The sequence below is a fragment of the Heloderma suspectum genome, chromosome 3 (genome assembly GCF_057233095.1).
Source record: "Heloderma suspectum isolate Gila_16-S chromosome 3, 16-S_ref, whole genome shotgun sequence".
NCBI classification, from domain to species: domain Eukaryota; kingdom Metazoa; phylum Chordata; class Lepidosauria; order Squamata; family Helodermatidae; genus Heloderma; species Heloderma suspectum.
The window spans coordinates 259005283-259019625 of record NC_139460.1 but is presented as its reverse complement, the minus strand read 5'-3'; the positions used below and the strand labels follow the sequence as shown (position 1 = coordinate 259019625).

Below are 14343 nucleotides of genomic sequence, written 5' to 3'. Positions count from 1 at the left end.
AATGCTGCAGCCAGACTGTTGACTTGCTTGCTATAACAATTTCACTGGATACCAGTCTGTTTCTGGGCACAATTCAAAGTGCTGGTTAACCTATAAAGCCCTATACAGCTTGGGACCAGGTTATTGGAAAGGACGGCCTTCGCCCATACGAGCCTGCCCGGGTCTGAAGATCTTTGGGACAGGCTGTTCTTCTGATACTACTGCTTTCAAAGGTGCATTTGGTGGCAACAAGAGAGGGAACCTTCTCAGTAGCTGCTCCCAGGCTGTGGAACTCCCTGCTGAGGGAGGGTAGGGTGACTCTTTCTCTTGTTGTCCTTCCACTGGCAGGCAAAGGCATTTTTATTCAAGCAGGCCTTTGGCGTCTAAGCGAGTCTTTTGGCTTGGATTGTTTTTATTCTGTTATCGTTGTGTGTTTAATTGTATTTTCCAGTGTGTTTTTGTTATTTTCAGTTTTTATTTATCTGATTGTAAGCCTCCTTGAGTGCCATTTCTTTGTAGAAAAGCAGGGTACAAATCAAATAAATAATTTCATGTAAAGGACCCATTCACTTCCAGGGAGCAATCTCAGCTTGGGTTCTTGTGCAAGTCCTTATGCTTGCCTTGGGGTAAAAAATGGCTTATATATAATTGAATACCACAGTACCTTCCTCATCTCTCTTCTCTCCCACTCTATACCTCCCAATCTATCCCTGGAAAGAATTTGCGTGTGTGGTGTTACTGCATTTATGTAAATGCATTCCAGCCTGATTCATCTGCATTTGATACTATGTGCACATAATGGTTTTCCACATGGAAGAGCTGGAAATGATCCTGACTCTCTCTTTCAGTTTGATTCTGGTTTGCAGGATGAGCGCAAACCACAGTTTACCAGTTTCAATGAAATGCCAAGCTAGGTTGCCTCAAACCTGGAGGAGGAGAAGGAGGAAGCTCATGAGCCTAAACTTAAGCATGTAATGTCAAACAACCCAACTAAATTCATATACAGTACATTGATTACTGTGGGCTTCCTGAACCCAAGGAGCGACAAGTCATCAGATCCTAGGATTTAGGAGATGTTATCCTGTATATCACCATTTTGCAAATGGCTTTTACGACTATGAAAGGAGTATGACTTTACTGACCACTTGCTGAAACTCTATTTTAGCCTTGTCAGTGGGAGAGCCTGCTTGAATGTTTCTTTCAGGGGTAGATAAGCTGGTGCCCTTCAGATGTTTTGGACTACAGCTCTCATCAGTCCCAGCCAGCATGGTCAATGGTCAGGGATAATGGAAGTTATAGCCTAAAATGTCTTGCCTACCCCTGGTTTACTCCTTACTGAAGAGAGCCCCCCATTGACTGAGGTGTGTCCATCTGTCCCATATGTATGCCCACATGCATGCGCTAATGTACTTTTGGGGAAATTGTAGATTTGTCTGATGCGTTTAAGTACTCGTAGGGCTGATGTTCTTGAAGCAGGCCTCTGTAAGGATAATTGCTTAGCATTCTGTACCACATTTTTTTTAGACTGTGTTTACAGTAAGGTATGCAAGCTTTTTCCAGGTGGATCAAAATATAAATAAAGATGACTCTCAGCTGGTAGCCCTTATTTTGGTTTCTAGTTTTAGGTAAAGTCAAAGAAAAGATAGGGTTTTATTATGTTCACCCAGGAGGCTTGGATAAAGGGTTGTCCCATGGTCCCTAGAATTGTCAACAAGTTGTTGTTAGGACGCTTATAGCTCCCATTCTTAGTGTAGCAAAACTAAGTTGCAAAGAGGTTTGTGTAGGAGCTTAGGGGAAGAAGGAGGAGCAAGGGAGCAGGCAACGGAACATCAGGTCCTGCTCCAGTTGGACTTCCCCTCCTTTGGGAGATGAGAGGGGGGAACAGAGCCATCCCACCAGCCCTGCTGACAGTTTACCTAATTCTTTTTCTCTCCCCTCCCCATTGCCTTTTCCTTGTGTGTCGTGTCTTTTTTAGATTGTAAGCCTGCGGGCAGGGACTGTGTTCTTTGTTCATTGATTGTAAGCTGCTCCGGGAGCCTTTTTTGGCTGAGGAGCGGGATAAAAATACAATAAATAAATAAATAGGTTGTTCTTTGGCAACTCAAAGCTGGTGTAGCATAGTGACTAAGAGACTGAACTGTCTCTAGTTCAAATTTCTCTTTCCCTGTTAACTCACTAGGTGGCCTTGGACAAGCCATTATGGCTTAGACTTGGCTCTCCATGTGCAGTTTGGATAAAACAGTGACCTGCCTTACAGGACTGTTGTAAGGGTTACTGAGGGAATGTCTGTGGAATGCTTTGAACTTGTTACACCCACAGAAATGCGTGGTTGTGTGTTGGAGTATTGGCTTGAACAAAGGCCTCAGCTTGCACTTTGGAAACGTGCTAGGGTCATTTGAACAAAAGGAGGACGGGGTGCTTGGCTGCCTTGACTAAGATTAAGTGTAATGTGGTGCACGTTGCAAGTCCACCCCCCCAAGAGCTGGTGGCTGAAATAATCCATCTCTTGGCCTTGCCTCTCTGTGTGGAATCTTCTACTGCCTGACTTTCTCTTCCCACCCCTCACCTCACAAACAGGGCAGAAGGGATTTGGGGGTTTTGTACATACACCCAGGCTTAGCTGAAAATATGTCAGCTGTAGATGGATTCAGATGATACAGTTGGCGAACAGGGAAGTTCTGGATGACTGTCTTTATTTCCCCCCACCTGAAATCTGAATAAATGTTGGCAAGCCAACCTGCTTGTACAGTCTGCTGGTTTTGCAGAGTGCTGTGGTCTGTAAGTCTCTTGTCTCTGCTCCCCCCCCCCCCGCCCCAATGCCCATTTTTTGGAACACCTTTATTCCACTGTACTTCCAGGAGCCAGTAAGGTGGACCAGAGCAAAGAAGCTCAGTCCTGTAGCTTGTTTGAGTAGCTTTGCCTCCATTCAGTATTATTCAGCTTCCTTCTAATTAGCTTGTTTAAAAATCTGCCTCTTTCCTGAATGCATTTTTCACTTGTCCTACTTACTTCCTGATAGGTCCTTCTCCCTCCCCTTTGCTCTGTGTTTTTCTGTGTGTGTGTGTGGTTTTTTGCTGACATTGCAAACAAGCATGAGGTCAGATGCTCAACTGCACACAAACGAGTATCAATCATGGTTTGTCTCAGGGCTGGGAGGATTTCTTCTGCCTCTGGTTTTTGTGGATGGGAAAGGGAGGTGAACTTAAAATGGTTCTAGGGGTTTTCAGTTGTACCTTTCAGACTGGATGGGGTAATCAGCTCGAACTGCAGCTCTGGAAGCAGGCATGGATGGCCTTTCTCAGACAAAGGGAGTGTGTGTGTGTGTGTGTGCTGTCCCTTTGTTCTCTCTTCTAGCGTACCACGCTGACGCTGAAAGCTGCTTTCCTATGGGCTTGGGATAGGGGGAGGAGACAGGGGTGGGGTGCGGGGTAGGGTGGCTGAATTACAAGCAAAATAAGATGAAAGCTGTAAGATCTGTGGCTCCATTGTGACCCCAGTGGTGGTGGGAAGAAACAACAGGGATACTTACGAATCTCTCTTCTCCCCCACTCCTCCCAATGAGCTTATTAATGGACATTAGTTAAAAGAATCCCCTTTCCATTTTGAGGGACATGAAGTTAATTCAGAGTGCTTCCATGGAATAAATGTTTACTGGAGAAAGGCAGGCGTCTGTGAAGAGTGTGTCGTTGAGCTAATGCATGTTTAAAGGTGGGGTTAACCATGATTTATGATGTGGATCTGGGTGCCTGCACCTCACCCCACCCTCCAGTATTTCAATTTTGCGTAATCTGTTCGTTTAATCATGGTCCAGCTCCAGAAGTTTGATCCCCCACCCCGATTTAGCAGCTTTAAAGTATTCAAGCACATGACCTAGCTGCCAAAATGACCACTACCACATGGCCTCTTACGTTAATTCGTTCCCCTCCCTCAACCCAAGAAAGCACTAATTGATAGACTGTTGGTTCTTTATTCTCCATCCTTAGTGCTACATGCATTTGGAGGCTTGCCATACCTCAAGAAAAGAGGAGAATTTTCTTCTGAAGTTCGCTTGGTGGATAGGGTGTGTGTGTATCCTGAACAGTGAGCCTCAACATCATCGGAATATACAGAACTGCCCTATGCCAAGTCAGACCATTGGTTTATCTAGCTCAGTATTGTTTACACTGACAGGTAGTGGCTCTCCAAGGGTTTCAGACTGGATTTTTTCCCAGTCCAACTTGGAGATGCTGGGGATTGAAACTGGGACGTTCTACATGCAAAGCGTGGGCTCTACCACTGAGCTACAGCCCTTCCCGCATCATGTTGTCTTGCCCTTTGCACTCTTTTTCATGTTGTACACCTGGGGTAGTGCCTGGTGCCTCCAGATGTTTTGGACTACAGCTCCCATATGTCCCAGCCCACATAGTTAATTGTCAGACACTGTGGCAATTGTAGTTCAAAACATCTGGAAGGTACCAGGTTGCCTACATCTTGCTGTAGAGTGCTAATCAAAGACCATTGTGGGTTTGGGATTAGAATGTTGTTCCACATTCAGAACCTGTATAGTTCAGAACAGGGTTATTTTGGCCATGGTGTTGAATGTCAGCTGAACTGTTCCATCCATTGAAGTTGGCCTATGGGTAGGTGACCTGCTACTTCATTTTTGAATGTAATATAAAACATTCAAATAGTTCTTTTTAAAATTTCACATCTGCAGTAATATCGGATAGATTTTTTTCCATTTCTAAAATTAAATTGTTTCATGAGACTAATTTGTAATATTTTTTCAGATGACTAATCCTAGGAAGCACAATATTTATTATGTATAATGCTCAGCTCTTCACATGTGCAAAAATTGGTTGCAGTCTTGTGCACCACTTATCTGAGATGAACGTCCAATGAATATGATGGGATTTACTTCCAAGTAAACATGCATAGGAGTATGCTGAACATATGTTAACAGTTTTGTGTGCCTTGATTTTCCCTTATAATTTAAATAATATTTACAAGTATTCCAGTAAAAAATAATTTCCAAGTAAAGCTTTGGTTTGAATATAATTAAATGGAGTGGTAAACTTTATTGTTTTTTTTAAATTCCTAATCAAATATTTTTCAGTCCAACTACTTTTGCAAGTAGGATTTTTTTTTTTGCAGTTTATATAAAATGTAGAATTAACATCGTGTACTTAAAAAAACAACAACACCTTAGTCCCTCAGTAAATGTAAGTCAAAAGCTAAATTCCAATCAGCTTAAGACATTGGATTTTTTTCTGGAAAACTTTCCAATTCAAAATGTTCAGGAAAACTATACCACTGCAAAGTTCATATGTTATAACCCAAAATAATTTAATACATTGTAGAAATCAGAACGAATATACTCGTATTATAATACCTTAAAGCAAAGATCAAATATATTGAAGATAATATTTTATTATCTTCAAGGAGAAAGCAAATATTTGTGTATTTTGCCTTTGAAATGTGTTCTGAAATTAAATTAACTTACTCATCTGGAATTTGTTCTGCTTGTATACCCTCTTTAATTCTTACTAGGTTGTTAGCTTAATCATCTTCATTGGTTTCCAAGCATGTCATAATACAGTTCTCTTATCAGTGCTGGAATGAAAAAATTCCATTTTGCTATTTTGAATTTTGCCACAGTTAAGTTCAGTATCGTTTCCACTTCTAATTGACCAGCACTCTGCTTCCATTACCATTTTATGAGTTTCATCTAAAAAGCAGTCTAGAAATGCTTAAAATATCCAAGACGTGTTATTGGAGGATCCACAAGTAACAGCTTATATAATTCTTTGTACAATCTGTAGAACATGTTTCTAGAATCCTTTTTAATACTCTGTTGGCGCCACCAGCAAAAGTTAGGATATTTTCTTTCACATTCTGGAAGAAAGGGATAGAAAATTAAATTCAAAGTTCACAATGGTCAACAAATCTCATGCACCCATAAGTGAATAGTTTGCCTGACAAAGTTGAGTTTGGAATACATCGGCTCTGGAGTATCTCCATTTCTGGTTGGTCACTGAGAGCAATGGCTATTGTTAGAGCACACTTTAGGGGACACTCCCCCCCTCAAACCTAAGGGCACATCTGTTTCTTAATTTGGAAGACCCTTGCAGGGAATGTGTTGATCTAGAGATGCCCTCATGGATCTGATGTCTGCTAAGAAGAACCTCTGTTTGGATGGTGGTTTGAGAGTTCATTCATTTGAATTGGCCAAAAAATTAGAATGATACAGGTCTGCCCTTGAACTTTTGCACCAAGTGCTTAGTCCTGTCCTGACAGCCCCAGTTAATTGGTAGTTACAGAATATTTTTTAAGGCAGGAGCTGTAAGTGAATTGGAATTGCCGTCATTTATGTGGTATGAATTAAAAGTTAAAGCAGGAGAGCAGTGTCCATAGATTATCTCTGTGTAATGCATGTATGAAAATGTATTATTTTGTTAGTCAGACGCAGTGCTTAGTACTAAAGCATTGTACCCCTTTGCTTTTGAACAATGACAGCATTGGAAGGGGTTTGTATTGCTGCAAAATGAGTTGGTAGAACCTTTTGATGAGATCACAGTTCAGTTCCAGTCCCTGTTGTGACTGTAAAAGACAGCCAGTGTGGTGTAGTGGTTAGAGTGTTGGACTGGAAATCAGGAGACCAGGTTCAATTCCCTCATTGGCTATGAAGCTCACTGGGTGACTTTGGGCCAGTCGCTGACTCTCAGCCTAACTTACTTCACAGAGTAGTGAGGATAAAATGGAGATGAGGAGCATCATGTACGCTGCTGGAGGCCTGGTTCGCACTTAACGACAACCTGATTACAACCTGAATTGTGGGTTGTTGTTGAATCATGAGTTGTTGAATTGTGGATTGTCATTACATGTGAACCCTGTGCTATGGTTTAACTATGGCTTGTTCACTACAAACAACCAGCAAGAGAACCTATCATTTGTTGTTGGGTTGTGAACTCTGGGTTGTTGGTGGTAAACAACCCTTAGTTAAACCATAGTGCGGGGTTCCCACATAATGATAACCCATGATTCAACAACATAGACTCAACCTGTACTGTGGGCTGTCATTACATGCGAACCAGGCCTTCGGTGCCAGATATAAATGTAACAAAGAAATAAATAATAAATAATAAAATCAGTGCAGCTCCTTATATGATATAGAGAAGATGATGAAGAAGGAGGGAAAGCTGCAGTAGAATAGCGCTCTAGTTCAGCCTTCCCCAAACTGGTGCCCTCCAGATGTGTTGGATTACAACTTCCACCAGCCAACACATTTGGAGGGCACTGGGTTAGGGAAGGCTGCTCTAGTTTTTTGTCAAAATTAATGTGGCCATATTTGGAATCACTTAGTGGAACATTGGTATGAATTGGTTGCATCACTTTGAATTTGAAAACCTTTACAGCTTTTTTGGTGAGATACCTTTTGTGCAGAGATATTTTGTGCAGATATCTGCGAAATATATGTGTATCCCAAGATAACCACAACCACAAATCCAGTCATTGCCCTCAGGCTATTTCCTTTCCTAATATCCTATTTTTTGAATTGCTCACAAATTCTTTCTCTGCCAGTTCTCTTCCACCCCCACCCACCTTCAGTTCTTTGCCTTGTCTATGACATGAAACACTTAAAAGTTCATGGAGAAAATTTCAGGCATAAGTAGGATCCCGGGTATTGGAGTTTGCAGGCCCTTTATTAGCAATGCCCCTAGCTTGGAAGTCATTCATAAGCCATCAGTCTGTTGCTTCACAGGGGCCAACACAGATAGTTGCCAGCAAAAACGGGGGCAGTCTGTCAGGGGTCTCTGTATAATTTAAACTGTGCTACTTTCCTGATATAAACAACCTGGCTTTGCCATTCCCAAGATAGGAAGTGTATGTGCACATATGTGATGGTGGAGAAATAGGCCTACATCGAAACAGGACCCCCCAGTAACTATAACAGCGCTTAGAAAAGCAGGAATCTAAAAAGGCCGGAAAACTAGAGGCATAGAAATAGCTCAGCATGAAGCAGCAGCTGGATGGCTGACATGGGAACCATGTGACAGAAGGGGAGGAGTGGGGTGGAAGGCAGATTCCCATAAGCAAAACAATGGCCATTGCATTTAAGAAATCTAGGAATACCCCAAGCCCAGAGAAAATGTTACAGCTGACTTGAACTTGCTTAGTAGTTGCAGAAGGAAACCCAAGTATGGTACAACTAGCCATCTTAAACGTAGGATTTTTTACTGAGGAGGAGGAAGGCATGTGGTTTTTGTGTGCTTTTATGCACAAGTCTCCAAACCTGCTTCAGACAGAAAGGGTAAAGATTCCCTCAGGATCGTTCTTTGGATCCAATGCAGTCTCACTGCTGATCTGGACCCAGCCTGTATCTAGATCACAGGTGACCTCATGAGGATGCCATGTTTGTCATTGTGTCCTGTCATTTTGTACACAAGGCAGGATACAAATGTAATGAAACAAAACGCAGTGGTGGGAAGTGACTCAGCAGACTTGGCCTCAAGAATCTAATCCTAGCCTCCCAAGAACTGGAGGAAAACCCCATCACTTCTGGGTGTTGAGATCATTGGTGTTAAACCCAACAATAGCCGAGAATGCAATGTTAAGAAAGAGGTTCATGTAATTAATATTTTGTATGACTTACGTCAAGTAACCCATTCAATAATGGAACGTTGTTCGTTTCTGCAAGGATTGCACAATTCATAGAGGTTACTAGATAAATATTACTATATAAATCTACAGGCAGCAGATGTTTCTGCCTTGGCCACAACCCTTACATGGCTCCACTTGTGTCACACAAGAGTGGCCACTCCATGAACTGTGCATTTTCAGCAGACAAAATTCCGGAATAGGAATCCGTGTAGAATTAAGAACACTTCCTTTTTTGAGGGGGAGAGAGAGCAAGAGAGCGGGTGCAAGTGAGAAGGGCACTTGAGTAGAGAGAGAACATACTGATAAACTGGGTGCAGCATGGATATAATTTAAGCAGGACACAAAATGTTACATTTTGTGTCATGTGTGGTTCAATCCTATGCATGTTTACTCAAAGTTTGGTCTCACTAGATTCAATTGGGCTTAGTCCCTAGTAAGTGTGTTTAAGATTGCCAGCCAGCTATTACAACAGATGACTAAGCCAGGGAATGGTCTTGCCTTTCTACAAGATTCTAGTTTGAACCTAAACTTACATGTTCGCAACAGATACGGAGTTGGGTGATAATGGATTGTTGGTCAATAGATTTTTAAGATGCTTTTCAGGGAATCTGTTGGCCTCCAGATCCTTGCTACAGTAAGGTTTGAAGATACTTTGATGTAATATAGATTTTTTACTTAAGGGAAATTTGGAAATGGCAAGCTTCAGACCAAGGGTGAGCAACTAGTGGCCCTCCAGATGTTTTGACCTGCAACTCCTATCTTTCCTCGCCACTGGTTGTGTTGGCTAGGACCGCAGGAAGTTGTAGGCCAGAATATCTGGAGGGCCACATGTTGCCCACCCTTGCCTTAGACTCTTGGAAATCAGTGGCACAGCACCAGGGAAGTGTGTGGTGAGTTCTAGGTGCCATTTGTGATTAGATTTTTAGTGCCATATCGATTTTCCTCCAAAGCAAGCAAGGCAGCACCTTTTGGGCGGGTTCAAAATGTTGGAAGGACAATCTGAAGGATGGGCTGTACCTACAGTCAGGGCCAGAAATATTGGAAAAACGCTAACTGTTTTGACAGTTGGCCTCTGTACACCACCACACTGAAGTTGAAAGGAACACACCCAGATGGGAGCGAAGTCAGGACTTTCAGCTGTAAATCAAGGGGTTTGACAAAAGTGGGGCACTAACCATTCAGGAAGGACAGCCAGTGGCATACACACACACACACACACACACCCATCGTTGGTGGCTCATAAGTAATGGACCAAACCAACATCATTTCAAACTTAAGGATTGCCTTTAATACCTGGATGAAAACCCTTGGCAGTGAATGACTGTCTGAAGTCTGGAACCAATGGACATGACCAAATGCTGAGTTTCCTCCCTTGAGATGCTTTGCCAGGCCTTTACTGCAGCTGCCTTCAGTTGCTGCTTGTTTGTGGGTCTGTCTGCCTTCAGTCTTGTCTTTAAGTGAAAAGCATGCTCTATTGGGTTGAGATCAGGTGACTGACTTGACCATTGAAGAACATCCCACTTCTTTGCCTTGAGAAACTCTTGGGTAGCTTCTGCTGTATGTTTTGGGTCATTATGCATCTGCAATATGAAGTGGCGTCCTATCAGTTTGGCAGCATTTGGCTGAATCTGAGCAGAAAGTATAGCCCTATACACTTCAGAATTCATCCTGCTGCTTTTCTCAGCAGTCAGGTCATCAATAAACGCCAGTGACCCGGTTCCATTGGCAGCCATACATGCTCATGCCATAACACTGCCTCCACCATGTTTGACAGATGATGTGGTGTGCTTTGGATCATGAGCTGTTCCTTTCCTTCTCCATACTTTTCTCTTCCCATCGTTCTGGTACAAGTTAATCTAGGTTTCATCAGTCCAAAGAATCTTATTCCAGAACTGGGCAGGTTTTTGTGGGTGTTTGCTGGCAAAGGCTAATCTGGCCTTTCGGTTCTTGAGCGTTACCAGTGGTTTGCACCTTGTTGTGAAGCCTCTGCATTTACATTCATAAAGCCGTCTCTTGACTGTAGATGTTGACAATGACATGCCTGCCTCCGCAAGAGCGTTCTTGACCTGGCTAGATGTTGTGAAAGGGTTCCTCTTCACCATGAACAGAATTCTGCGGTCATCCACTTTAGTTGTCTTCTGTGGTCTTCCAGGCCTTTTGCTGTTGCTGAGCTTGCCAGTTAATTCCTTCTTTTTCAGGATGTTCCAAATTGTTGTATTGGCCACTCCCACTGTTTTTGCTGTCTCTCTGATGGGCTTATTTTGTTTCCTCAGCCTAATGATGGCCTCCTTCACTCGCGTGGACACCTCTTTGGACCTCATGTTGGGAGTTCCAGTGAACAGCTACCAAATGCAAATGTCACACTCAGAACCACCTCCAGGCCTTTTATCTGCTTGATTGGTCATGGGGTACCCAGGAAACAGGCCACACCTGGCCATGTAGCTGCTTGTCAGCCATTCGTTCCATTACTTATGAGCCACCAACGCTTGGGGGGGGGGGGTATGCCACTGGCTGTCCTTCCTGAATGGTTAGTGCTCCACTTTTGTCAAACCCCTTGACTTACAGCTGAAAGTCCTGACTTCGCTCCCATCTGGATGTGTTTCCTTTCAACTTCAGTGTGGTGGTGTATAGAGGCCAACTGCCGAAACAGTTAGCCTTGTTCCAATATTTCTGGCCCTGACTGTATATAAGCCTGCCTAGGCCTGAATATCAGCCATGGAAGCCCTGTTCATGTGCTGGCTGGAAAGATCTATCAGGCTGGTGGACACAAGAGACAGGGCCATTTTTGTGGTGGTCCCATCCTTGTGGAATGCCCCTGGCTCCCTCCCTGGCTATTTTTAAATGGGCCTTAAAGACTTGGACATCTGAGTCCACTTTTAACTAATGCTGGCCTAGATCCTACATTTTATAGTTTTAACTGTCTCTGTTATTTTTATTTTATTTATTTTTTATTTGTATTTGGATAGTATTTTAATCTTACTGTTTTAGGTCATTGTGGTGTGTGTGTGTGTGATCACACACACACACACACACTGTTCTATTCTTTTATTTTTAAACCATCTGGAGAAGATTTTTTTACCTTTAAAGGTGGTATAAATTAAACATTTTAAAATAAAATCGGAAACAACCTTTTGAGAGTTTAGGCCTTTTAATGTATGTGTGCAGTTCTTTTAAACAAAAGTTGACAGAAGTTACTTGTTTGGGATGGTATCAGCCCAGCATAGTTGAGAGCAGCTTTCTAAAAGAAAAGGTATTTTGTCCCTCCAGCTCTTATTCTTGCCACGTCGAGCTCTTTAGCCTAGAAGCATTTCACAAGCCAGATTCTCTAGCTCCCATGAGTTGTGATGGCGAAAGATGCTACAAAATTCAAACAAGGGGGATTTATTTGAGTTGGGTTTTATAGTCTTTTTTTATTCCTTAGGCTTATGGCAACCAGAACAGAAATGCATGGTTGGAACATTTTATTGGGTTGGTCTTATCCCCTATGTCTTTTACCCAAAAGGCATTGGACAGCTTTCTATTACTTGATGCAGATGAGGAGAAAAGCAGAGAGAAGCAAGATAGCTCACAGTTGCAAGAATGCTAGCATGGAAAGAGCACAGAAGCAAACTGTAGTTGGCTAGCAAACTGAATACTGGGCCAGATCTAGCAGTAGTTAGTCCCGCATTAAAAGATGGGTGAGAGCACTCTGAGTTCAAAGTACAACACTCATCCATTTGCCAATACTGGGTCTTGAATATATTCTGTTAAGATCTGGAAAGTAACTTTTTTCCTTGTAGCTTACAAAGGCAAGCCAGTTACGTTTCTCCATATTGTGAGTCCCTTGTTACTGATGGAAAGCAATGTTAATGGGAGGTCCCAACAGTGCCCCAGGCTTGACTGAGGCATTCTCCCTCCTCCTCCTCCTCCTCACATTATTGCAGCTCACCTGCAGTGCTTGTGGAAAGTAATTCTTCTTGACATCATAAGAGAACTCATGGTTTGTACAGGCCCAGCCAGGGGAAGAGGGTGTCCCTCTCTCGATTAGAGCTCCAATACATTTAGCAGCTCAGTAAGAAAAATATACTGCATAATAGCAGCCTCAGTCCCATATAGGCCAGGATAGTAGCAAGGCAGCTTCTGAGGTCTGCTGGAGCATCTGTTCTCACTGTTTGGAGTAAGCCCTTAATTTGCTGAATAGGTTTGCAAGCAATATGGATGCACGGAGCTTAATGAGGGTTCCTTCTCTTTTCCCTTCCCCCAATGATTAGAAAGGTTTTATTGTATAGAACAGCCTTGTGCCAGCCTGCCAGCCTCCAGATGTGTGGGCCATACTTGCTGGGGATGATGGGGTTGGGGAAGGCTGGTATAGAACCACTCCACTTTGTTCAGCCCATGAAATGAGTTGATGCATTATTTTATCCATATAAAAGTAATCCATATTAATAAGCAGAGTTTGGGGGCACTTGCATGGTATTAGTGGTCCAGAATAGCTTTGGTACCTGCAGTGGGATGGTGATGGTTACAGATTATATTCAAGTGCTAGTTCCTGTAGCATTTGCAGTGGGTCCCGTAAGTGCAACAGAGCCAGCGGAGGCGCAGCAGCCATATTGGAAACTGCCCAAAGTTTGCAGGACTTGTGCACCTAAACGATTTAACTACACAATCTGGTGGTAGCAGCTGATGTGAAAGGCTTTTGCCTGAGATCCTGGAGAACTGTTGCTACTCGGAGTAGACCAGTCTTCTCCAACCTAGTGTCCACTAGATGTGTTGGACTCCCAGCTCCCAGCATCCCAAGCCAGTCCTAATGCTAGAGAGTCAGTATGGTTTAGTATCTTGAATGCTGGACTTGGTCCAAGGAGACCCAGGTTCAAATTCCCACTCAGCTGTGAAATTCACAGATACCCTCAGGCGATTCCTCAGCCTAAACCACCTTGCAGGGTGATTGCAGGAGATAATACATGTATGTCACCCCAACCTCCTTAGAGGAAGGATGGAATAACAATGTAATGAACACAAACATGACAAACTTTAAAATGGCCACCAGAAGCTCTGGAGGAATCTACTGAGAGAACAATCTATTGCTACCACTTCTTAAAAGCCTAGATCAGCCTTCGTCAACCTGGTACCTTCCAGATGTTTTGCACTACAACTCCCAGGATTCCTAACCATTGGCCATGCTGGCTAGGGCTGGTGAGAGTTAAAGCTGAAAACATCTGGAGAACATCAGGTTGGGGCAGGTTGTTCTAGATGCAAGTCAAAGAGCACGTTTATATTTGAAAGAGAGGGGTTGCATGGAAATCACAATATTGACCATGCTGTGAATAGCTGGGACAGTTCACCCTTTGTGCTATCCCTGATTGGCACTCCACTTTTGGGTTTCTCTGTCCAGCAGTTTTAATAAGATACTGAAAGTACTAACCTTCCCATTGTGTCCCTTGTATAGTCTGGATAAACATCAGAACATCAGAAGTGTCCTTCTGGATCAGATCATCTTGTCCAGCATTCTGTTTCCCACAGTGGCCAAGTGTGTGCCTCTGGGAAGCCCACAGACAGGACATGGAGCCCCTCCTCTTACTGCCCAGAATATTGCTCTTCCCAGCCGCTGTCCAGCTGGCACTCCTCCATATCCTTTTAATGGGCTGTGAGGAGAAGCCCACACTGACGCTTTAGTTAAGACAAATCCAACAAGCCACTCATATTCCTAGGAGAGGGTAGTGTATTTATGAGGACAATGCAGAGGGC

General features: G+C 43.2%; 1 protein-coding gene and 1 long non-coding RNA gene across 3 annotated transcripts in view; one reads left to right on the top strand and one right to left on the bottom strand.

Annotated features, from left to right (window-relative positions):
• TRIM8 (tripartite motif containing 8) overlaps window positions 1–14343 on the top strand; it is a 71960-nt gene that overhangs the window by 21139 nt on the left and 36478 nt on the right. The gene's annotated exons all lie outside the window — the stretch shown is intronic.
• LOC146351079 (uncharacterized) lies at window positions 4196–14296 on the bottom strand. Its single transcript, XR_014789507.1, has 2 exons — window positions 14021–14296; window positions 4196–5853 (listed from the first exon to the last, which is right to left on the bottom strand). It is a non-coding gene; the product is annotated as an uncharacterized LOC146351079 (long non-coding RNA).